Here is a 25,147-nt window from a genome sequence, read left to right on the forward strand (position 1 = left end):
CTGCGTTTTTGGCGCGGAAAAGCTGTGTCTAAGAACTGACTTCAGCACGCGGAGGCGGCGTCTAAGTACTCCGACGATGTCATCACGACGCCGACGACGGACGCGGAGCCGCAGACGACGCCTACCGACGCGCAAGGGTACTGCTACGCAAAAATTTCCAGATCCAGTCTGACGCCTGGGGATATTCTAAGGTAAGGAATCTATCACTGTTTGCCACAGTGGAGAAGTGTGGCTCAATGGTTAGAGCGGCAGACCCTGATGCAGAGGTCTAGCCCGGGACCAGGGTTCCTCGGCGGGTCTTGGGTTCAAAATTCCACGGACATGATAATTCTCGCCTCGGTGCCTATTCCAATCATAGAGTCCCACTCTGCATCTCTGGGCAATAGCTTGCTTAATCTCCACAACGGCCCCCACAACGCTAAGGATGCCTGGCCTTCACCCTGGGGGTGCCCAGGAGTGGACGCCTCACAGGGAAAGCCAGGACGGGTTCCACAGCGGTATTCGTACAAGCGCCTTGAGACCCTTGCGGGTGAGTAGTGCGCTATACAAGTATCAATTTACATTTACATCACTAACTAATGTCTCTTACAGATATATTGTTACACAAGTAGTAACTTGTGCTACACCACAAGATTTATCTCCTGGCAGAAAACCTTCCAGGAGTAAACAATCAAATTGAAGACCTTCTCAGAAGCAGCAAATCTACGAGTGGGAATTTCATCCTCAGGTTCTCCTCCCCACCTTCCAGGAATGGGGATTTCCTCAGATAGACCTGTTTGCCACAGCAGAAAACGCAAAATGCCCAAAAAGCTTTGCCTCCAGGTTCCCACACCCACCCTCCAAAGGCAATGCCCTATGGATGAACTGGTCAGGGATATTTGCCTACTCTTTTCCGCCTCGCACTTATTCCACAGGTAGTTTGGAAGCTCAGGCAAACATCCCTCACACTAATTCTCATAGCTCCACCATGGGCACGCCAACCCTGGTTCAACACCCTTTTGGAGATGTCAATAGTTCTACACCAAAAGCTGCATCTCGCCTCGAGTCTCCTCTCTCAGAGCCATGGAGAAATCAGGCATCCAAATCCCAAAGAACTCAACCTGGCAATCTAGATCCTGAAGTCATAGTTTGGTTATTCCTCTCAATTCGATTTTGTCGGATTGGATGATGGACTTGCAATGAGTGCATGATCCGCACGGTTGGTTGCCTCTAATGGGTTTACCCTGATCAATGCTTAGTTGTTTAATTTTTTGGGCTCTCTGTAGGTCTGAACTAAACAGTTTCGAATAGTCCTGTTTAGTTCAGACCTACAGAGAGCCCAAAAAAATTAAACAACTAAGCATTGATCAGGGTAAACCCATTAGAGGCAACCAACCGTGCGGATCATGCACTCATTGCAAGTCCGTACAAAGAAACAATTCCCAACAGGTATTATTTAAGAGACAGTTCTCGGAATTTATGCAATAAGCATTACTGGTAATGAGAAACAAGGAGTCACTTGCGTTCTTTTGAAAAACGGTATTATTCACCAAGAAAAAACAAGTAAGAGGAAAACAATTTTTGGGGATCAAACAGTTTAACAGCACTGTACAGAAGCAATCAGGTGACAACCCAGTAGCACTTGATATGTGGTGATATATACAATAGATAACTGTGAAAGTGCAAGTGCTTAAAGTGAGCAGCGTGATCGGCGCATAGTGACAATAAATAAAACAAAACAATGGTGGCTCCTATGGAGAATCAAGTTGTAGTCACTTAAAACATGATTTGTAACAGTTTAGCAGGAGCACCAAGCTTAATATGCGTCTTAAGATTATGCTGTAAGGTCGACGGCGTTTCGATCCCTCTGAGTTGGGATCATCATCAGGACGGGGTTGTCGATTGTGGGCAGTGAGCGTCAGCCCGGCGGGAAACTCGTGGGCTGGGTGGCTGAATAGAGTAGGCTCCGAGATAGATATCTCGTTGTCCAGGAGAACGAATCAGGACAGCGTGGATGGAGTGGGGCGCCTGTATTAATCAGGGCAGTGTCGAGCGACGGGGGCTCTGTTCTGTAAATTTCGGAAGGCAATGAATGCCGGAGCTGTCCGACTCAACTGTCTCTTAAATAATACCTGTTGGGAATTGTTTCTTTGTACATTATATACCCATCCCAACCTGGTTTATGGGTCCCCTCCTGTTACTCCTACACACTCATTGCAAGTCCATCATCCAATCCGACAAAATCGAATTGAGAGGTACATCACATTGGGTGAACGAACATGTCAACTATAGTTTGGTTATTTACACTTACCACCAGACTGTAGGAATATCTTAAAAGAAGCTAGAAAGCCTACTTCTAGAGCATGTTATGCAGCAAAATGGAAGTGATTTGTTATCTATTGTAAGAATAACAATATCAATCCTCTTGATGCTTCTGTACAGAAACATCATCTGTTCCCTGTTACAGCAATCTGGACTAGCCTACACATCCATTTGCATACATTTAGAAGCAGTAGCTGCATACTTATAAAACAGACAGCACTTACTTCTATCCAGAGTACCAGTGATTAAAGCCGTTATGGAAGGATTAAAAAGAGTGATACCACCAAGGGTCCCGACCTGCACCAGTGTGGAACCTAAACATAGTCCTTACAAGGCTAATGGGTTCACCATTCGAACCAATGCATAGGTGCCAATTACAATTCCTCTCATGGAAGGTTGTTTTCCTCATCGCAATAACTTCACTGAGGAGAGTTGGTGAACTTCAGGCATTAACTTAACTAGAACCTTTCTTTCATCTTCCTAGAGACAAAGCAGTTCTTCGCACCAATCCTAAATTTCTCTCTAAAGTATTTTCTGCCTTTCATATCAACCAATCATTTGAGTTACCCGTGTTCTCTCCTCAACCTGATTCTGTAGCAGAACAAGCTCTACACACCCTTGATCTTAGAAGAGCTAAACTATAATATATTGAAACAACAAAAGAATTTTGCAAAAGAAAACAACTTTTTGTTGCTTTTTCTTCACCACAGAAAGGCAATCCCATATCTAAATCAGGCATTGCGAGATGGATTGTCAAATGTATCCAGACATGCTATCAGAAAGCAAAAGGAACTATGTTAATACCCCCTGGAGTGCATTCCACTTGCAAAATAGGGTCTACTATGGCCTTCTTAGGGAATATTCCCCTAGCTGACATCTTTAAGGGAGCAACATGGTCTACATCGCACACATTCCCCAAACATTATTGTGTAGATGTGTTAGCGAGGCAACAAGCTAATGTAGGCCAAGCAGTATTTAAAACACTGCTTCAGACAACTACAACTATATGTTAGCCACCGCTTTGGGAGTATACTGCCGTATAGTCTATGCAAAGCATATGATCTACAGCTCACATGCCTCGAACGGATAATGTTACTTACCCAGTAAGCATCTGTTCTTGGCATGTAAAGCTGTAGATTCACATGCGCCCACCCGCCTTCCCGGTCTCCTGTAGTTGTTGCAGTTTCTCAGTTTACATATATACGCATGGACACCTCTACTCTACACTTACTAACTCCATTCTCACCCTTGGCGGGAAAACAATCTAACAAAGGAGTCGATGCCCATGTGCACTATCACCGAAAGGAGGAGTCACCTTACCATGTGACTGGAAAGACTTCTATGAAGAAAAATAACTTGCAAACATCCGGACCCAACACTAGATGGCTGGAGTATGCAAAGCATGTTAATCTACAGCTCTACATGCCAATGTAATGTAATGTATGTGCGCACTGCTGCCCTGTGGCGTCGTGGCGCTGTAGACCGCTGGGGAACATGTCCAGACTATCTCTGTGAGATGGCCCCTACTGGGTATCTCCAAGGTGAAACAGGCATCCCCGGCGTATGTGGGGTCCGTTGTGGAGATGAGGCAAGCTAATGCCCAGAGTTGCCGAGTGTGATCCCTGGTTAGAGTAGGCACCGAGGCAAGAATTATCGAGTCCGCTGACCCTGGTCCACGACCCTGCCGCGTCGGGATTTGAACCCTGGTCCCGGGCCGTTCTCTGCTTCCGGGTCTGCCGCCTCTAACCAGTGAGCCACACCACTCCAAGAACAGATGCTTTCTGGGTAAGTAACATTATCCTTCGGCAGCCAGACGGCCCTCCACTAATACGGTATACGCCTGCTGTCGGAAAAAATATGTAAAATATTGTACAGAAAGGTCTATTTAACCTCTTTCTGCCTCTTTATCTTAATATCCTTGTTTTCATTCTTACCCTTGCCCAGCAGGGCTCTGCCTTGGGTACTCTCATGGGTTATCTTTCTGCTCGGTCCTCTTTCTAGCGGCAACCGAACCAACTCTCCTTGTTTAAATCTTCAATTGTAAATGGAATCTTAAAAAGGCTTGTACATATGTTTCCACCCATGTCGTTTGTCATGCCACAGTGGGACCTTCATTTTGGTCCTTACATTTGTTGTGTGTCCTCCCTTCCAACTGTTACATAATTGTCCCCTCTGGCTGCTTACCATCAAGATAGCCTTTCTGGTGGCCATAACATCTTCCCAGAGGGTGACTTGCAGGCATCGCCATGCAAACCTCCCTTCCTGATGACTTTTATAGACAAGGTGGTGCATTGCACCCGAGCATTATTTTTACTAAGTGATGACTCCATTTCATCTGGGTCAAACAGTCACACTGCCCACCTTTTTTTGCTCCCCTGCATCACTCTACGGAAGAGTAGCATCTCTACCGTCAGGACCCAGATAGGGCATTGACGTTCTACCTTGACCACACAAAAGAATTCTGGGTGGATGACCAACTCTTTGTCTGGTATTTGGAAGCTAAAAAAGGTCGGAGAGTGCAGAAACTGACCATTTCTTTCTGAGTCGTTCACTGCATTAAGACCTGCTACGCCCTGGCTAGGAAGCTGCATCCTAAGGGCCTCCGGGCTCATTCCACCAGGGGGAAGACTGGTACAACAGCGTTGGCTCAGGAATTCAGGCAGCAACTTGAGCATCTTTGCACACGTTTGACAAGCACTACTGCCAGACAGTTGGCTCCGCAGTGATCGGCATTTTGCCTGTTTGGTCCTGCAGGACTTCTTAGTTTAAGAAATCTTTCCACAGCCCATCGGGGGTATCTATTCAAAGGTAAGAAATCTGCAGCTAGAAGTCTCTATCAGATGAACAAATGACTTACCTTCAATAACGCCTTTCTTGGTAGAGACAATATCAAGCTGCAGATTCTTTACAGACCCACCAATACCTCTGTGCTCTGCGGACTCATTAGTTAGGGCTAAGCTTGTTCCCTTTTTCAGGGCCCTAGTTATGGCACACACCAAGTCTGCCACTTCATGGCTCTGCACTTTTGGCTTGGAAAAGTGAAAAGTACTGATGCCCTTGCGCCTGTGTGGCGCCTATATAGGTGACAGTGACGTCATAACTGATGCTAACGACGCCTTCATGCAGAGCTGAATGGAGCCCCCGAAGGCACACCAGGGTACTGCTTACACTAAAGTTTCTGTATCCAGCCTCACTCTTGGGAAATTTCTAAGGTAAGGAATCTGCAGCTAGATATTATCTCTACCAGATAGTGCGTTAGCGAAGGTAGGTAACTTGTTTTTTCACGTTTCACTGTTCACGTTTCTCTGCAATCGCAGTTTGTATGTTGGAGCTGAGGGGCCCTTAGGTTGGCATAATTCATGATGCAGCCCTTAGGGACCCTATTTAGCCCCTTTGCCCTAGGTACCAGTGGTACCATTATTAGGCACTTACAAGGGGTGCTAAAGGTATTGTAAATTTTTAAGGAAAGAGATCGGGCACTGGGGACCTGGATAGCAGGAACCCAGTGCTCCTCTGTCAAAATTCCAACACATACCATGCAAAAAGTGGGGGTGACCATGTCAAAATGGGGCCCTTTCCAACCTTATGCAACATGGCTTGCTACCAAAAAGCAAACCAACTTCTTCCAGGTATACATAAAGCTCATTTCACTACGGTCCAGGCAGCTTCAGTCACATTTTGGTAAAGTGTTCCTATTGCAGACATTGTTAGAGCAGCCACCTGAAAGTTACTTCATACATTTTACTAGACATTAGACACAGGTCTTGGGTTGCTTGTATCTGGGTTCAGGGAGGGCCTGGCCTGGCAGTTTGGGGTGGACTGTTTCTTTAAGAGTATCGAACAGACTGATTTGGATATGGCTAAGTCCAATCTGAGGTGGTATGGTGGTTTAAAACGATGGACTGAGATGCGGCCCTAGTGATATCCAGTGTCAGAGATTAATTCATACATTCCATACATCACCTTGTTGTTGTTGCAGTTGACCTCCTAGGACCCATGACGTCTACATCCTTGGGGAGGAGGCTTGGCATCTTTGCCCTGGATGTGCTTTGTGTCAGGACCCCGAGTGAGGGAGACTCTCGACCCAGGGGTCCAGAATCATGTCTAGTTGTTGGCAGCTGGCGAGCAGCCAGTGAGTTAAGATACTAGAATCCGGTCATTTTTCAGAGGGCATCTTAGATGCCCTCTGAGTGCAATTTTCATTAAATCCTACATTGGCATCAGTGTGGGTTTAATGTGCTGAGAAGTATAATTTCAAACTTCCCAATTTTCAGTCAAGCTATTATGATGCTGTGGAGTTCATAATGGCAAACTCCCAGACATTTTACACTTTATGGCTTTACAGCACTTACAATGTCTAAGAATGGAATTAGACACTGTAGGGGTACAGGGCTCATGCACCTGTACCCTTATCAGAGGCATAGTGCACCCCGCTAGAGGGGTGGCTGACCTATGCCACAGGCAGTGGATTGTAGGCATGGCACATGTGTGCCATGTCAACTTGTCACTTTGTTCTGCACCAAAACATGCAGCATGCAATGGCAGTGTGTGTGCAAGGTTACAGGGCCTCTAAGGTTGGCACAATATGTGCTGCAGCTCTTTGAGGCCTTCCCTGGTCACAGTACCCATGGTACTCTTTACAAGGGACTTACATGGGGTAGAGAGTTGCCAATTTGGGTGTGCAACAGGACAGATTTAGGGAAAGAACAAAGGCCCTGGGTACCTGGTTGGCAGGAACGTAGGGCACACTTAGTCAAAGAGCATCAACATCAGGCAAAAAGTGGGGGGCAACCATTCAGAAAAAGGCACTTTTCTACGCATTGGCAAAGCTAATGGGTCTAAACTATGCAAGCGCTACTGGCTTTGCCATTGTATTTTAGACCTGTTGTGCACCAGTGTGGCTGCTGTTCAGCATGGCTAAAAGTTAGTGGCGTAGAGTGGAATGACGAAGAGTGGAGTGGGGTGGCATAGAGTGGAGTTGTGTTAAGTGGCGTAGAGTGTTGCTGAGTCTAGTGGCGTAGAGTCCATTGACATGCAATTCAGCAGCATGCAGAGCAGGGTGGTGCAGAGTAGAATATAGTGCTGCAGAGTTCATTGGCATAGAATGCAGAAGTGCATAGTAGGGTGGCATTGAGTGCAGTGTTAGCATAGAATTTGGCGGCTTACTATAAAGCATCATCAAATACAGTGACATAGATTATAGTGGTGCATACTAGAGTTCAGTGGTGCAGAGTAGTGGCAGTGAGTGCAGTGGTGCAGAATGGTGTGGAGTAATGTAGAGTGCAATGATGCAGAGTAGAGTGGCGTGGAGTGCATTGTGATAAAGTGCAGAGCAAAGTGGCATAGAGAGCAATGATGCAAAGAGTGCATTGACATAGACTTCAGTAGTGCAGAGTAGAATGGTTGAGATTCCAGTGGCACAGACTGTTGTGTTGCAGAATAGTGTCATGGAATGAAGTGGTGTAGAGTGGCGTAGAATAAGGTGGTGCAGAAAAGAATGCAATTGTGTAGAGTGTACAGTGGTTTAGAATGCAGCGACACAGAATTCAGCGGCGTACAATGCAGCATTGTAGAATGCAGTGGTGCAGAGTGGAGTGGTGCAGAGAAGAGTGATGTGGAGTGTTGGAGAGTAGAGAGATGCGCCATGGCCTACAGTGCAGTGATGCAGAGTAGAGTGCATTGGCATTTAGTATAGTAGTACAGAGTAGAGTGGCAAAGAGTGCAGTGGTGTAAAGTGGCGTAGGGTGCAGTGGAGTGGTGTAGATTACAGTGGTGCAGTCGCATAAAGTGCAGTGGCTTAGAGTGCAGTGGCACAGAGGTGTAAAGTACAGTGACATAGAGTAGATTGTTTCAGAGTAGAGTGAGGTGGAGTGGTGCAGGGTAGACTGCATTGGCGTAGAGTATAATGGCATTGAGTAAAGTGATGTAGAGTGCAGTAGTGCACAGTAGAATATAGTGATGTACAGTGGCTTGGCGTAGCTTGCAGAGGCTAAGAGTCGAGTGTAGTCGCGTAGAGTGCAGTTGTGCTAAGTAGATTGAAGTGGCTTAGACTGGAGTGGTATAGAGTGCAGTGGCGAAGAGTAGAGCATAGGCATTTAGTGATACTGAGCAGAGAGGCTTGGTGTTGTAGCACACTGCCTTTACAGACAACACATTTCCAATTGAAACAACGATTCCATTTGTACAGACATACAGTTTTACTAATAGAACTATACAGCGCACAAATGATGTGTGTGGAAATGACATCACCTAGTGTATTGATGTGTTATGATAAAGTATTTGTTTCCAACAAACTTCAGAATTAACAAAAAAAATGCTTCATGTGTGCATTCCTAATTCTGAAATACTTACCTGGTTCATTTAAATGTTGAGTGCAATAAAAAACCTTTCCTAACCCCTGTATCCAGCAAGATTGTCCCATAAATCCTCTCACTTGGAAATCAGATAAAGAAAAGTAAACACTGAGCTCCTCGGAAGACTGAGCCCGACATCTGGCCTCTGTCATTGAATGCACAGCAAATGTGATAAAATACAAGATTTACAGGCCTGTTTACAGAAAGCAGCACTCCTGAAAGAATACAATGTAAGTTGGTGTGAAAAGGCTTTGCACCTTGGGAGGGACAACTCACCCTGGACAGCCTAAATCAAATAAAGCTAACAAATAGAAAGCCAGAAAATGTGAGTTACAAACCACAATAAATGGTAAGCAACTGGCAAAATGAATTCCCAGGCAAGTTTTCAGATTGTCCCCGAGTTTTCTTCACCTAACCAGACAGCTGGGATGTCTGGTAAGCTTAGTAATAGATACATCTCTAATAGGATGAGGAGCCCATCTCAACCAGTCGACAATCATGGTCTTTGGACCTAGAAACAGAAGAAGTGCCAGATCAGTTTCCTGGAGCAGAAAGTGGTACATATGGTCTTGCAAGCATTCATTCCATCAAATGAGAAATGTATTTATACAAGTGGACACAACCACCACCATGCACTTCATAAACAAGCAAGAAAGGACCAGCTCAATACCACTTTCCCTACAGCACAATTGATGTGGCTCTGGACCATTGGTATAAGGGTTGTTATTACTGTCATACACATCACCGCAGGGTCACTAAACCAAAAAGTAGATTTCCTCAACAGACGTCCCGAGAAAAACCGCAAGTGTCCTACAACAATATCTTGTGACACCTTTAAATGGAAAATATTTTTTCACACTAATAAAGTTGTTAAGGATACACCCATCTTTCCTTCCAAAATTAGTCTTTGATTTTTTTACATCAACCAAACTTTACTTTTACTAAATGTTTTCCAAACCTGTCAACTCCATCAGAGAGACCTCTACTTTCAAGTGGAGCCCAGAGGTTCTTTGTTGGCTTCTTTGCATTTTCATGGCGTTTTAGGCATGGAAGAGGAAGGGGGGGGAGAGGGGGGGCTTTGGGTCCCTTTAGAACACCGGGACGTGTCTGCGGAGCAGATGGGCTGGTATGAGGAACGTGAGGAAGTCAATGGACTGGACACTTCCCCAGATACTGGCATGCTCACTCCACCACCTGTGGCTAAGGAGGAGGGGGCATCTAATGCCATGGTGGTAAGGAGGCAGCTGAGGTCCTTGGTCTGGAGTTACCCTCTATGCAGGTCAGAACTAATCTCCTAACCGAAGTGCTTCAGCCTGGGGCTTTCACCTCTGAACTCCTTCTGCCCTTTAACGAAGCACTGACTGATGTGCTACTAGGCATGTGGTCCAAGCCTAGCACAGAGGCTCCTGTGAATAGGACAGTGGCATGCCACCATCACTCGGTTCCAGGTGACCCAAAGTTCCTCAGCCAACACCCCACCCGTGAATGCTTGGTGGTGCAGGCTTCAACTTCCCAGGGCATGTTCCAGTCTGCCGGCCGAACAGGGAATCCAAAAGGTTGGAATTGTTTGGGGAGATGTTTTATTCCTCCAGCCTGGCATTACGGTCGGTGAATACTGCATGCTTATTCGGCATTTCTCCCATTCCCTCTGGGAGGCGGTTGAGCGAGTGCTGCCACAAGTCCCGTAGGAAGCCCAGGCTGTGCTCTCCCATGCTGTTTAAGGACAGGAGAGATGCAGCAAAATTCACCATCAGGTGTGTACTGGACACAACTGATTCGCTGGGCAGAGCAATTTCATCGACGGTGGCCCTACGGCGCCACACCTTGCTTAGAATGTCTACCTCTTCAGGTGATGTCCAGGTTAATTTGATAGGCATGCCCTTTGATGGATGCTGTCATTTTAGGGAGAAGGCAGACTCGGCCTTAGAGAGGTTCCAGGACTCTTGTGCTACGGCCATATCTTTGGGCCTCTCTTCGACTCCTCGTGGCCAGTGTAGCTTTCGCCCCTTTCATGGCACCGGAAAGGGTTGCCAGCCGCGCCAAACCATGCTACACCAGTGGGAGGGAGAATTCATCATATCCCCCAATGGAGATCCAAAACATCAGACAAGTGGGTCTTGCAGATCATTCAGGAGGGTTATTCTCTGCCTTTCCTTTCTTTTTCTCCACCTATTCCGCCCCTTCAAGAACGGCTGGCTGAGGATTATTTAAAGTTACTCCAAGAGGAAGTTGCAGCACTCTTTGGCCAAGGAGGCTATAGAGAGGGTCCCAAATTCAGAAGTTGGCAGTGCCTATTATTCTCGCTACTTTCTAATTCTGAAGAAGAACAAAGGGTTGCGACCCACTTTGATCTTCAGACCTTCAATCTCTTCCTCAAGAAGAAGTTTAAGATGCTTACTTCAGCTCAGGTCTTGTCTGCCCTATACCAAGGAGACTGGCTGGTAGCGTTGGACTTGCAGGATGCGTATTTTCGCTTCCTCATTCTGCCAGGCCACAGGCATTAACTGTGGTTCAAGGTAGGCCACAAGCACTTTCAGTTTACTGTGCTCCCCTTCGGTCTTACCAGCGCCCCTCGGGTGTTCACCAAGGTGATGGCGGTGGTGGCAGCTCATCTGTACAGGTGAGGGTTTTCAGTCTTCCCCTACCTCTGTGACTGGCTGTTGAAGGCGTCCTTGCCCCAGGCTGTTGTCTCCCACCTTCAGACTGCGGCTAACCTTCTGCATTCTCTGGGGTTCTCTATAAATGTGCCAAAGTAACACCTGACTCCTCAGATGCTTCACTTCATCTGAGCTGTTCTGGACACAGTGTCAATTCGGTCTTATCCTCCAGAGCAGCGAGTTCAGGATGTTTAGGTTATGATTTTGATATTTTGGCCTCTATCCTGGATTTCGGTGAGACTGACTCTGAGGCTGTTGGGCATCATGGCCGCCTGCATCCTGTTGGTAAATCACACCAGCTGGCTCTGCAGTGGGACCTGAATTTCCAGTGGGCACAGCATCAAGGAAATCTCATCGACGTGGTCCAAATCTCGGAAGGAACTGCAAGAGATCTGCAGTGGTGATTGTCGAACTGCAATTGTGTCAGAGGTATCACTCCTGGGATGGGGTGGCCATCTGGGAGCAGTAGAGTTCAGGGGACACTGGTCTCCTGCAGAGTTGGGGCCCCACATCAGTTTGTTGGAGCTTCGAGAGATTCGTTTGACATTGAAAACATTTCTTCCCTCTGTAACCCGGAAGGCGGTGCAAGTGTTCACGGACAACACCACCACCACCATGTTGTACTGCTACAAGCAAGGTGAGGTGGGGCGTGGACCATTTGTCAAGAGGTCCTGCATCTCTGGTCATGGCTGAACGCCAGGGTGGATGAACTCTGCCATCGATGCTGAACAGATCACGAATGACCTCTCCAGGCGGAGGTATCGCAAGGTCTTTCAGCAGTGGGGAGAACCTTGGTTAGATCTGTTTGTCTCTAAAGAGAACGCGCAATGTCAGTGGTTTTGCGTGTTAGAGTTTCCAAGGCAGCTATCGCTCGGCGACGCTTTTCGTCATGTGTGGAGCTTAGGCCTGCTATATGCCTTTACGCCCATACCACTTCTGCCCAGAGTGGTGAAGAAGATCAAGAACAACCAGACCAAAGTAATTCTTGTGGCTCTGGACTTGGCAAGGAGAGTCTGGTATCCAGAGCTTCTGAAAATAAGTATTGATCCTTCAATCAGGCTGCCCCTTCGGGAGGATCTTCTAGCGCAGCAGCAGGGGAGGGTTCTCCACATGAACTGGTCAACTCTCCGCCTCCATGCGTGGAGATTGAGCAGCTGCAGTTGATAGCTTTTGACCTTCCTCCGGAAGTATGCAACATTATTTTGGCAGCCAGGCAGCCCTCCACTAAAACAGTATACGCCTACCGTTGGCAAAAGTTTGTATCATACTGTACAGAAAGGTCTATTGGTCTCTGGAGAAGACATGATAGCAGAGGGTGTGAGCACAGAACAAATGCCCTTAAAATTCTTAAGGCAGCCCCCTCGCTGGTGCTCCACAGCTGGGCTTCCCCCAAAGCTGTTATAAGAATAGATTGAGGTGTAATAACTATTACCACCACCAGGTGGCGCTGGTCACTAACGTGGCCGTGTGAGGAAATTACCGTGTAGCGGTGTCAAAATTAGGCGAGGGTTGGTCGGGAATCAAGCGGACACTAAAAGAGTGACCGGATTCCCAAACGCGCATAAAGACCAGCTGGAGCGCTCGACGGAGCTGCCTCGCTCGGACCAGACACGCCTGACAGGATCTCACCGCTCGCAGAGCGCACAGCGGGAGAAACTGCGAGGGGGAGAACGCTCTCGGGCAAGAGCCTGCTGAGCAGGGAATATGAAACAGTACCAAGGCAATAATGCTAATAACGTGCACAAGAAACAGCTATACAAACAGCAACAACGTCAGATTAAGCCAAGATTGTAAGGAATGCACTTAACTGACGAGCAGTGAAGAAAGAGGAAGCGGAAGGGACGTCACGATATTATATACAATGGATTGTGATATGAATGGACTATAGTTGCCTTGGAGACTACCCCCCCAATGATTCATGGGTTGTGTAGTCTTTTGCTTAATGATTGTTTTGTTACGTTTTCTTTGAACTGCTATGCAAATAAAGTGAGGAAAGATATGCATAATCCCCACCTCCGTCCTGCCATACAATTCATTAAACTTTATTCAATCTGATTTAGAAACATAGATCATAAAAGTGTACATAAAAACAGTAAATCCTCTTTCCTAATACAAAACAGTGAGAATTAATTAAAACCAGTAGGTAAAAACAGGTGTTACAAAGCCTGATTCAAAGCAATTGCAGGTCAACAGAATCCTAAAGTTCAATGTTTCACAAGATCAATCTCGTGTACTTCGTGCAAAATACGCAATAAGGGTTCCAAGTAAGATGTAACGCTCCAATAACTGACCAGTCTGCACTATTTAAAACTGAAGAAAAACTAAAAATAAAAAATGTTTTGCACACTTCTGTCATTGGGCTATATGTGGGCTACATCTGGGTGATATTTGTGCTACATTTCCGCTCTTTTTTTCTCTGGTGGCCATCTTGAGAGACTTATTTGTTATGAAGTTTCCTAATTTCCTCATTTACTGCAGTCTCCTCAGTAGGAAATGCTTTCAGTTTCTTACTTTGATTCAATCAAGAAGGCATTCAGATGTGTCACACATTTGCCATAAATTCTGAATGTTAGCACTCTAGTTGTTCATTAGATCACTATAGTAAAGCTTCTGCTCACCAGGGAGTTAACTGGAAGTCTACTGCTGATAATGAAAGTGATATTTTCAGTCTGCATGTCAGAATTTTCTAATGAAATAGAAGAGGATTTGAGATATCACTTAAAACATGCCCTATATTTTCTTTCTGCAGCACTAACCATAATTTCTTTTTTTTTTAATTTTTTTTATTCACAGGATACAATGTGTACATAGCCGCTCCCCTACAACCCTTCTCAGGCCCTCATTACATTGAAACTGGTCTGTAAAGTACACAACGAAAAGGCAAAAATCATCCTTAATACATACTCAATATGACTCTGCCGACGGCAGCCACGCTGCTTTATGTCAGGGATCCGGTTAACAACTTATCTTCGGTACTGAGGGAAGTGGTGCTCTTTGGTGCGCTATCAGAACTGGTTGAAATCGGTGGCGTTCCCACTGACCCCTGTCACCGAGCGTTTTGAAATGGAGTATCCTCTGCAGTGGTCTACTGAGCCGGTGCGCTACCTAGGCATCATGCTGCACACTGACCCGGAAATTATGGTCAGAGAGAACTATGGGGTGGCTTACAGCAAACTAGCTGACGACGTGGAGACCTGGTGCAAACTACCATTGTCCCTAATGGGACGAATTGCCATAATGAAAATGGTAGTGCTTCCCCGCTTTCTATTCCTCTTCAATAACATCCCGCACTAACCATAATTTATATGGCAAAGTGAACCCCCTCATTTTGTTCCTTTTTAAATAAATGTTTTAAGTGTTACCAGTTTATTCCAAGCAAGACGGCTGCAGGTGTGCCATAATTTTGTCATACGTAAGGCTGTCAGCGCTCTAGTTGTTCTTTAGAACACTCTGGGAAGCTGCAGTAGAACACAAAGGCTGCTCCTGTTGAAATATAACAGGAAGATATTTGAGATCTCACTTGAAACATGTCCTAATTTTTCTTTCTACAGAACTAACCATACTTTCTATCACAAAATGTACCCCCTCATTTTGTTCCTTTTTAAATTAAATGTTTTAAGAATTACCGATTTATTCCAATCAAGATGGCTTCAGGTGTGCCATAATGTTGTCATAAATAGGCTGTTAGCGCTCTAGTTGTTCTTTAGAACATTCTGGGAAGCTGCAGTGGAACACACAGGCACCAACTGACAGGCTGCTCCTGTTGAAATACTGATAGAGCTTGCAGGTCACCCGACTATATATTTAACATACTCACCTGGGCCCATAATCAATAACACATTTTTCTAATCAGGTAGCCTATGCGCTAACTACCAGATATTTTATTCTACTATGTCCTATACCATTAAATTACCAGTCCTTGTCACTGGTACCTATAACCTATTGGATCAGGGAGTTAGTTTTAAAGATAGTTCAATAAACAAATAGCATTTACACTCATATAATAACCACAGACTCGGGAAGTTTTAAAACTCTTTAAATTTCATCAAAGGTCATGATCCAAAGATTGAAAACAATAAGACTATCAATAATCAAAATCAGAAATAGTGTATAACTATGCAAAAGATATATTATGCCACTCATTTAGTAAAAGAATAACTGGAAGGTAATAACAAGGAACAAGCTATTTAATTAAACAGACTTCATACAATTTTTCTAAAGGTAGGAAAAAGAAGGAACATACTAAAAACCACAGTTTTACGCAATTATCAAAAGGTGAGCTAAAGAGGGAACATAATATATAACAACGAAACCAAATTGACCACATAACTATAGGGAAGGTAAAAATGGAACACACTATTAAATCAAATAACCAAGTTTAGTTACTTTAATGGGAGGGTGAAGAAAAAGGAAACATTTATGCACTCATTAAAAGCGTTTTAGCATTCAACTACAAGGAGGGTAAGAAAGTGGAACACGCTATTAAACAGCAAAAACATGAATTTATCATTTATCCAAGGGAGGGTAAGAAAAAGGAACATATGCAATTAAAGCTTTAGCAAAATTAGGGAGGGTAAAGAAAAGGACGCAAATTATACTGACAATTACCCACACAGATTTATATTTACCTAGAATGGTGTGAAGACCAACCCTGGCCACGGGTCAGTTGAAAGGACAGAAGAACCCCAAAGGTTGCAGTGCCAGTAGGCCAGCAGGTGCAGATCAGAATCAGGACAGGAAAACCCAGATTTGGATCAGGACCGGACCACCAAAGGTTAAGACCAGCACCCGCTGTTCAATTGCAACGCCTGCGCTACTCTCTCTCTGCAGCTAACAGTCAGAACCCCAATTGGGCTATCAATTTCACCGACACCGAGCTATTCAGACAAGTCGGAAAATTAACTAGCTACGCCTACTTTAGTTATACTATTTTTCAGGCCAGTGTACCACCCCCCAATGTTGCAAGTGTAAGGATCCCCAATTTCGATTGGACAGAAAAAGAGGACCGGTCATCACACCACCTAAATTCTGTTACTTCAGTGTTGAATATTATTTTTTCGTTCCCGCCCATCAATTTATTTTCACATGGCATATTCCTTCCACCTAACAATGGCGAATTTGACATTATATACATTGTAATATTTTGAGTACAGTTCTGCTTCTTCTAGAAGGGTTAAGGTTCAGCTTCCCAGGCGGATCTTGGCTGTGACCGTCTTTGGCTCCCATTCAATGACAAATGTTTTCAGCTTCTCCCTGGAGCTTGTCACACGCAGACAGACTTTCAAAATGGAGTAATAGCACCTCACAGGCCCAAAGAATAAGATACATGAAAAGTAGAAGAGAAACAGTTTTTAGAACACAGAATAAATTAATACACTGTATACCATGTATTTCTACTCTATACCCATTACTTTATAATAAACTATAGCATTAGGATTAGGCGGAATGAATAGCTTAGCAAAAGCAGCAGTGCAAGCTTCTCGCATGTGAGAAAACAGAGCAGCCATATTAGAACTAGTGCGCAGATGTGACAGATTCCCTCCAAAAGAAAACTGCGTCATGTCACGTGGGTATGACAGATGCATGCACAATAGAAACATTCGCAAAGCAGCAGCCATATTAGATGCAAGCGTATTAGGGTTTAGTACACACATCAACAAGCTCTCGGACACCCGATGTCGATGTAAAAGGTGCAAAATTAGTAAAACAAACATGTTGGTTACATAATTAGCGTTATTCGAGGTTCATGAATACGAGCAAGTCGCTTTCTCGTGCGAATCCTTGCTCCATCAATCCCCTCTTTGATGATATTTTATATCATCACCAATTAATGAAACAGATGACAACTTTTCACATTTCACCCAATTCAATCTCTTCAAACTTTGTATTCTGCTTCTCATTATTATTATGAGAATTTTTCATTTTCTTCTATATTTTGCAATTCATTTCTTCTAATTCGAGTTCATCAATATTTCTTTTTACTCCTCGCCCATCTACGGAATATTTCTTTTTATTTTTTCGACATTTGCAACAAATTATTATTTCTAAAACTAGTAAGCCTATTCCTGCCATTGGCATCAGTATTCTACCCACAAGACTTTTACCTACATTAGAAAACCAACTACGTATTGAGGAGAGACCATCAGTAAGCCTCTTCCATGCATTATCAACCTCCAGTGGTATGAGCTCTTTTTCCAAATTTGTAATATTTCTCACATACCTCTTAATTTCAACACTTTTGTCTGGTATGTAAGTGCAACAATGTTGCGCCTTCAACATTCTACAGACCCCGCCCACTTTTGCCAATAACGTGTCAAGAGCAAGTCGATTTTGTAAAACCATAGATCTGATCGCAACCAATTCGGTATTGATCATCAAGAATCCTCCAGCAGTGTCAGTTGATAACCAATCCACTACTGTTGACAATTTTCATATTCTTTGTGTGTTCAGAGCCACTCTCACTTTTGGTATCAATGCACTAAATATATCGCCTACTACTTCACCAAAACTAGCTCTTTTACTACGTACTAATCCATTAGTTTCTTCATCGTTTCCAGTGATTTTATCCACATGATATATCTTTGGGAAAACTATTCCAAAATAACAGCTCCCCATACCAGTGATCTGGTAATTTGTAATACGCCTTGTTCCCACATATATAATAAACTCCGGGAAACACCAGTTCAGTTCCATCTTTGAAATCCCAACCCCCAATTACCTTAAAATTGTGTTCACATTCACTGGAACCAATGAATACATTGTTATAGTAACTAGTTCTTTCTCTGTGGAGACAGAGCTTCCCCTTCTTTTCGAAATCCAGCAACATAGTAGCATTAGGTCCACCATTTGAGGAGTTCCCTATACTGTCAGCCCATTTAGGAATTTTATGGTTCTTATCATTCGCCTTTCTTTGGAAATTCTCCTTTTCTCAACCATAATAAAAAATATCTTTTCTTTTTCTTGTAATAAACATGTTGGATTATTCTTGTGTGCGTCAGCTATATCTATTGTACCTATAGTTAGAAAATTTTTACTCCTGTAGCGTGCTACATTTCTAGTAGTATGTACAGGATTCAGGTCTCTACGTATAGGAAGTTCAGAAAATATCACGTTTAAATTAGAATAATAATACCATAAAGGTCCTTTCTTATAGAATAAACTAGCTAAAATACTACATGAAATTCCATTTGTTAGTGGCAAATGGTGATATGTTACACCTTCAGCTACTGAAGTAGGCAACTTCATACAAACATAGCAGTCTTCTATTTCCATCGCTTCTACATAGTGTACTAATAGGTTTACAAATACATTTAAATGGGTTCTATTTTTGATTCTATTATAATGCAGTCGTTCCTCATCTGGTGCTTCTAAGTCTTCCTTTCATTAGGCTAATGCTAAGTGCCTTTTCTTGTGTATCTACTCTTTTTGGTGTATCTAATGTCTGTAGTTCTTTTGTATCTATTGGCAACTGTCCATTAATGTCATTCTTTGTTTCTTTACTCATCATGTAAGGAATAGCTATTGTTAGTCCTATCCAAACTATAAGTACTATTGCTATACTACATAAACATACTCTGCAGCATGTTTTTAAACAATTTCTTTTCGGTCTTCCATTAACCGTATGATCAGCCATTTCTGACTAGATTCAACCCCTCTTTGTAACGTTTACACAGCTTTTACCCTGTGCAAATTTTAGGTTGGTCTCACTTCATCGTCAGTTTGATCAGTAATCAATTCTTCCTCACTTTCGACACTTATTTCCAGGTTTTCAAAATCTTCCAAAACAATGTAGGGCCACTCAGGGCCTTTGTATTTATTATTCAGTCTCTTTAGTCGTGGACTTCTCCTTCTTGGTTGTATCACAGGTTGATCAGTTTGACTTGTTACTTCATTTACTTGTTCAGGTTCTTCATTAATTGTCTTCAAACGCAGTCTTAGTCTTTTGACAAATCTAGGCCATTTGTCTCCTTTTCTGAGTCTTTTAGCTGGCACTGTGCTTTGGCCCTCTTCAAATGCTTGTTTATTCTCATTCAGTGGTAGCACATCTATTTCAATGCGGTCTTCTGTTTCCCTCTCTATCTGATTAGATCCAGGTCTTATTTCTGTTTCTTCTGCCTGGTGACTAATCTGGTCTTGTTCAGGGATCTGCTGAATTTGACTTTCTTTTATTTCTCTTTCTTCTTTCTGAACACTATTGTCTACTCCTGTCTGGTCCTGCTCAAGCTCTTCGAACCCTTGATTTGCTTCTGCTTGAGTCTCCGTCCTAATTTCTATCTGTGCCTTTTCAGACTCTGGAGTTCTTGGTGGAGTGTCGATTACTGGATCTTTCCCTATCTGGTCCTCCTCAGTATCACTTTTGACTTGTATTTCTATAATCTGAGTACCTTCTTCAACACCTGTCTCATCCTCACTATAACTCTGTCTATCTTGATAAGTTTGACTTCTTGTTCTCACATATTCTGCAGGTATGTTGATTACAGGAATCCAATCATCTTGACCGGTGCTCAGTTGTTCCTCTTCAGCTACTTCAGGATCGATATCTTGGGACCCCTCAGCTGCACAACCTTCAGCCTCAGTTTCACCAGGTTCAGTGACCTTCTTCGTATGACTGGCATGGATCCAGTGTGGAACTCCTGCACACTTTACAGCTGTGGTGGTAACCAAAATCACTTGTCGTGGTTTTTCCCACCTTGGTGCAAGGCAAGTTTTTCGAGTATGTTTCTAAAGCACTACCCAATCACCTGGGTTCAGGTCATGTGCTGGTGTTGCTGGTCTGGTGACAGCGTCTTCCCCAACCTGGTGAGAGAGAGAACGCACTTGGTCAGCCAGTTCTTTGCAGTACTCCAGTACTAAATCATCAGATATACTTAACAGCTTGTCTCCTGGCACCCATGCCTGCCTCATTGCTCTTCCCATCAGTATTTCATGGGTACTTAAGCCTGTGTTCCAATCTGGAATACTTCTACATCCCATCAGAACAAGTGGCAAAGCATCTGGCCACTCCAATCGAGTAGACTCATAAATTTTTCCCAGTCTTGATTTGATTGTGCCATTCAATTGTTCTACCACTCCAGAAGCCTCTGGGCGATATGCACAGTGCAATTTTTGCTTAATTTTGAATGTTTCACAAATTAGACCCATTATTTCACTATTAAAATGTTTTCCTCTATCTGATTCAATTGTTACTGGAAAACCGAAACGCGGTATCAGCTCTCTAAGTAAATGTTTGGCTATTTTGATGCCATCATTCCTGCGTGTGGGGTAAGCCTCCACCCATTTTGAAAACAAGCAGACAATGACAAGTACGTATTTTATTCCTCAACAAGGGGGTAACTGAATAAAGTCAATCTGCAAACGTATAAAGGGACCCTCTGCCTTCCCAATCTTTCCTGGTAAAACTACTGTTTTCTTTCCTGGATTCATTTGTTGACAAACCAAACACCTCTGGCAGAGTGACTCTGCTATGTTCCTGAATTTCGTATGAAACCATGACTGTCTGAACAGACGTATCATAGCATCTCTTCCCAAATGCGAATCTCCGTGAATCGCCTAGCCATAGGAGCAAGCAGGCAGTCGGGTAACACTCGCATTTCATCAAGATAAACAATGACACCATCCTCATCCCTTTCTCCGACAGCCTAGCTTCCTCCATTCTTCCCTTTCCTTTGGTTCTGCTGCATTCTGCAAATCTCTCACTTCTTCCCACGTATTCACACCTTCTAGCAATATAAGTTGGCAGCTGTTTCCGCCCACCTCAACTTTCTTATTAACAGCCATTTTATATTTTGCACAATGTTGGGCTAACTGGTCAGCATATCGATTACCAGCTGTCACTTTGTCGTTGCCAGATTTGTGAGCAGCACACTTGACCACAGCCACTTCTTTTGGCAACTGGATTGCTTCTAGTAAATCCTTCACATATTGCCAATTTCTGATTGGAGTACCTGAAGTCAGAAACTCCCTTTGCATCCATAATTGGCCATAGTCATGCACAACCCCTTAACCATACTGGCTGTCAGTGTATATGGTTACCTTCCAGTTTTTCCCAAATTTGCAGGCTTTTGCCAGGGCAACCAATTTGGCTACTTGTGCAGACTTGACTCCAGGCAAGTGGGATGCTTCCACTGGACCTCCCAAAGTGCACACTGCATAAGCAGCGCTCAGGCCTCCTTCCTCATGTCTCATACATGAGCCATCCACAAATAGCTCATAGTCTGAATCAATTAGTGGCTCTTCTCTTATGTCCGGTCGTGGTTTTGTACTATACTCGGTTAGATCAATACAGGCATGTTCAACTTCTCCCTTCACTTCTGCAGTATGTGAATTAGGTAGCAGTGTTGCTGGTTCAAAACATTACATCTAGCCATGATTACATTTCCTACACCTACAAGGATTCTCTCATACATAGACTAGGTGTGAGATACTGGGTCTTGGTCCTGGTTAGCAAAATTACAACGGCATGTGGAACATACACAGTTACAGGATGTCCCATAATAATGGATTCATTCTGCTCAAGGCTCAATGCAAGTTGCAACTACTGCTTTCAGACATCCGGGCAATGCAGCTGCCACTGGGTCTAACGTGGAAGAAAAATATGCCACAGGACGTCTTAACAAACCAGGAATCTGAGTCAAAACTGAAAGTGCACAATTATCTTGTGTGCCACAGAAGAGTGCAAAATCCTTTGAATAATCAGGCATTCCTAATGCTGGAGCTGTACACAGACATTCTCGTAATTTTACAAAAGCAGTCATGCTTTCGTCAGCCCACTCTACTGGGTCCTTTGCTCTTTTCTTTGTCATTTGTATTAATGGCTTTGCTAGGACTGCAAATCCCACAATCCATTGCCTGCAGTATCCTACAACTCCAAGAAACATTCTAATCTCTTTTTGGGTCTGAGGTAAAATTATATTTCTAATTATTCTGATTCTCTCTGAGGTAACTCTTCTAACACCCTTTTCTATCTGGTGCCCTAGATATTTCACTGACGTGGTATTGCAATTTTTCTGGTGACACTTTATGTCCTCCTTTACCTAACTGATTCAGTAAGGCAATGGTGTCGACAACACAGTCATTCTGAGTTTTAGATGCCACCAATAGGTCATCGATATACTGGAACAAGACTGATTGTCCAGGCAGTACCAATGACTCAAGGCACTTTTTCAAAATCTGATTAAAAATCGAGGGACTTTTTGTGTACCCCTTAGGGACACGATTCCAAACGTGAACATGACTGTCGAATTCAAATGAGGAAAGAAATTTGCTATCTGGGTGCAATGGAATCAAGAAAAATGCGTGACACAAGTCAATGACAGTGAACCATCCAGCCTCCCACTGTATCTGATATAGAATCACTGCAGGATTTGGCACGACTGGACAGCAAGGTACAACAATCTTATTAATTTGCGGAGGTCTTGTACAACCCTGTACTTGCCACTCGGTTTCTTTATACCAATTATAGGTGAGTTACATGGACTGCTCATTATTTCCTGTAAACTTCGCAATCTCCTGAGGCGGAAGCCGGGAGAGGACGGAATATTTTTTAAATTTGTATTTTGTGTCACTTGATAAAAAACTGCATTTTAACTGCGCACTCACCCTTCAGGCACCTCCTTTTGGGCTAGAAGTACGCCTAAACAGCGACCCCTTCGCTGCACCGATTCCGCCAAAACAAACTGTTCTGCCGCCATTGCCGGCGAGGAACAGAGGCCACGCCTACCTGCAGGACACGCCCACCCTCCCCCTCTCCCACCTTTAAGGATGTGCAATCACCGGACGCGCAGCGGACGGGCGCAGCGGGCGCGACGTTTGCGCGCCGAAGGCGCGCCTAAGGCAAGCCCGTCTTCGCCCGTCTTCGCCCGTCCTCGCCAAGTCCTCGCCTCTCGCCAGACCCCCTGCCCAAAAGTCATACGTATACGACAGTAATACACTGTGGTCACTCAACCCTGGCCTGAGATGCGACAAGCTAGAGGGCTGCATTGGTCGTACCACCCTCCACTGTAAAAACTGTAACCTGGTCTTACCTGTACCACGCCATATCAGCCAGAAAGAGAACAAAAGGAAGGAAACGTCACTTACCATCATGCAGCTGAATGTCAGATCCCTGGTCAAACACCATGCGGAGGTAAGAACGCTATTAATGGATGAGAACCCAGATATAATGTTTCTGAGTGAAACCTGGCTTAAAGATGACCTAACCAGTATTCCCAATCTAGCTATACCGGATGGGTTCGCTATGACCTGTATCAATAGAGACTCAAGAGGAGGGGGCATCGCCGCCATCCACAGATCCTCCTTTACCTGCTCCTTTCTAAAGGAAAGCATTGCGGACTGTGAATGCGCTCGCTTCAAAATCTCCACTAATCCAAATTGCACTTTTTCAGGCCTGTTCATCTACAGACCGCCGGGGCCTTCCACGAAATTCACTGAAGAGCTCATTGAGGTAACACACGCTATGATTACTGACTCGGCCAACTTCACAATCTTAGGAGATCTCAATCTCCATATAGACAATTCATCGGATGCTAAAATCAGCAACTTTACAGCAGACCTAACTGCTCTTCAGCTAATTCAGCTCGTCCAAACCCCAACACATGTTGCGGGCCATCTGCTGGACCCAGTATTTACGAACATTCCAGAGGCCAGAGCGGATGATCCTATACCCATGGCCTGGACGGACCACTCACTAGTAACCTTCTCCATCCCTAATAACCATCCCACCATAAAAAAGTCTCCAACTTCCTGCCTAAAACGACATTGGCACAAACTCCAACAATGTGACCTAGCAGCTAGTTTGGGGAGACCTAACCTGGACGATATAGATGACATTGAAAAATCATATATGTCCTTCCAGAACTGGATTACCAAGGGACTGGACGCCATTATACCAGCGAAGTGGACCAAAGGGCGTAACACCCCTTCCAATCCCTGGTACAATGAGAACCTCAAAACAATGAGGAAAGTCTGTAAAAAAATGGAGCGACAATGGAGAAAGGAGTACAAGCAGGAGGACAAAAACGCACATTTGACCACTCTCAGAACGTATCACAAGGCAATCCGGGTAGCCCGTGCTGCCTTCTACGCCACTGAGATAAATGCTAGCCCTAACCCCACGAAAACTATCTTCCAAATCGTGCAAAAACTACAAAACTGAAACAAGCCGGCTTCTCACATTACCTCCACGCAACAATGTGAAGACCTAGCTACCTTCTTCACGGATAAAGTGAAAAAAATTTACAACGCCTTCACCCAGGATAGTCCAGAGGACATCAACCCTCCCATTACCATCCTCGGAGACTCTAGTCTCACACGCATACCCGCCATCTCCGGTGAAGAACTCTCTAAACTTTGTAGGAAGGTGAAATCGGGCGCACCCACAGATCCGATGAGGCCTACTCATTTTCTGGAAGCCTTGGAATTCTTCCTCCCACCCTTGACCTCACTCCTTAATCTTTCATTTGCCACAGCTACGGTCCCCACCTGCTGGAAACAGGCCTGGGTAACACCGATCATAAAAAAACCCTCCCTAGACCCCGCTAAACCTGAGAACTACCGGCCCGTTTCTCTGCTCCCATGGGTCGCGAAACTTGCGGAAGCTCACGCTAACAAAATTCTAAGTGAGCACATGGCGAAAAACAACATCCTGGACCCCTCCCAGCACGGGTTCAGGCCGGGCCATAGCACGGAATCCGCGCTCCTAACTTCCACAGAAAGCTTACGGGAAATTATGGACTCCGGCAAAAGTGCCGCGCTGATATTACTCGATCTCAGCGCGGCCTTTGACACGGTCTCCCATGCCATCCTATTGAAACGCCTTGAAAACATAGGTATCGTAGA

Source organism: Lissotriton vulgaris, chromosome 5 (assembly GCF_964263255.1).
Source record: "Lissotriton vulgaris chromosome 5, aLisVul1.2, whole genome shotgun sequence".
Taxonomy (NCBI): Eukaryota; Metazoa; Chordata; class Amphibia; order Caudata; family Salamandridae; genus Lissotriton; species Lissotriton vulgaris.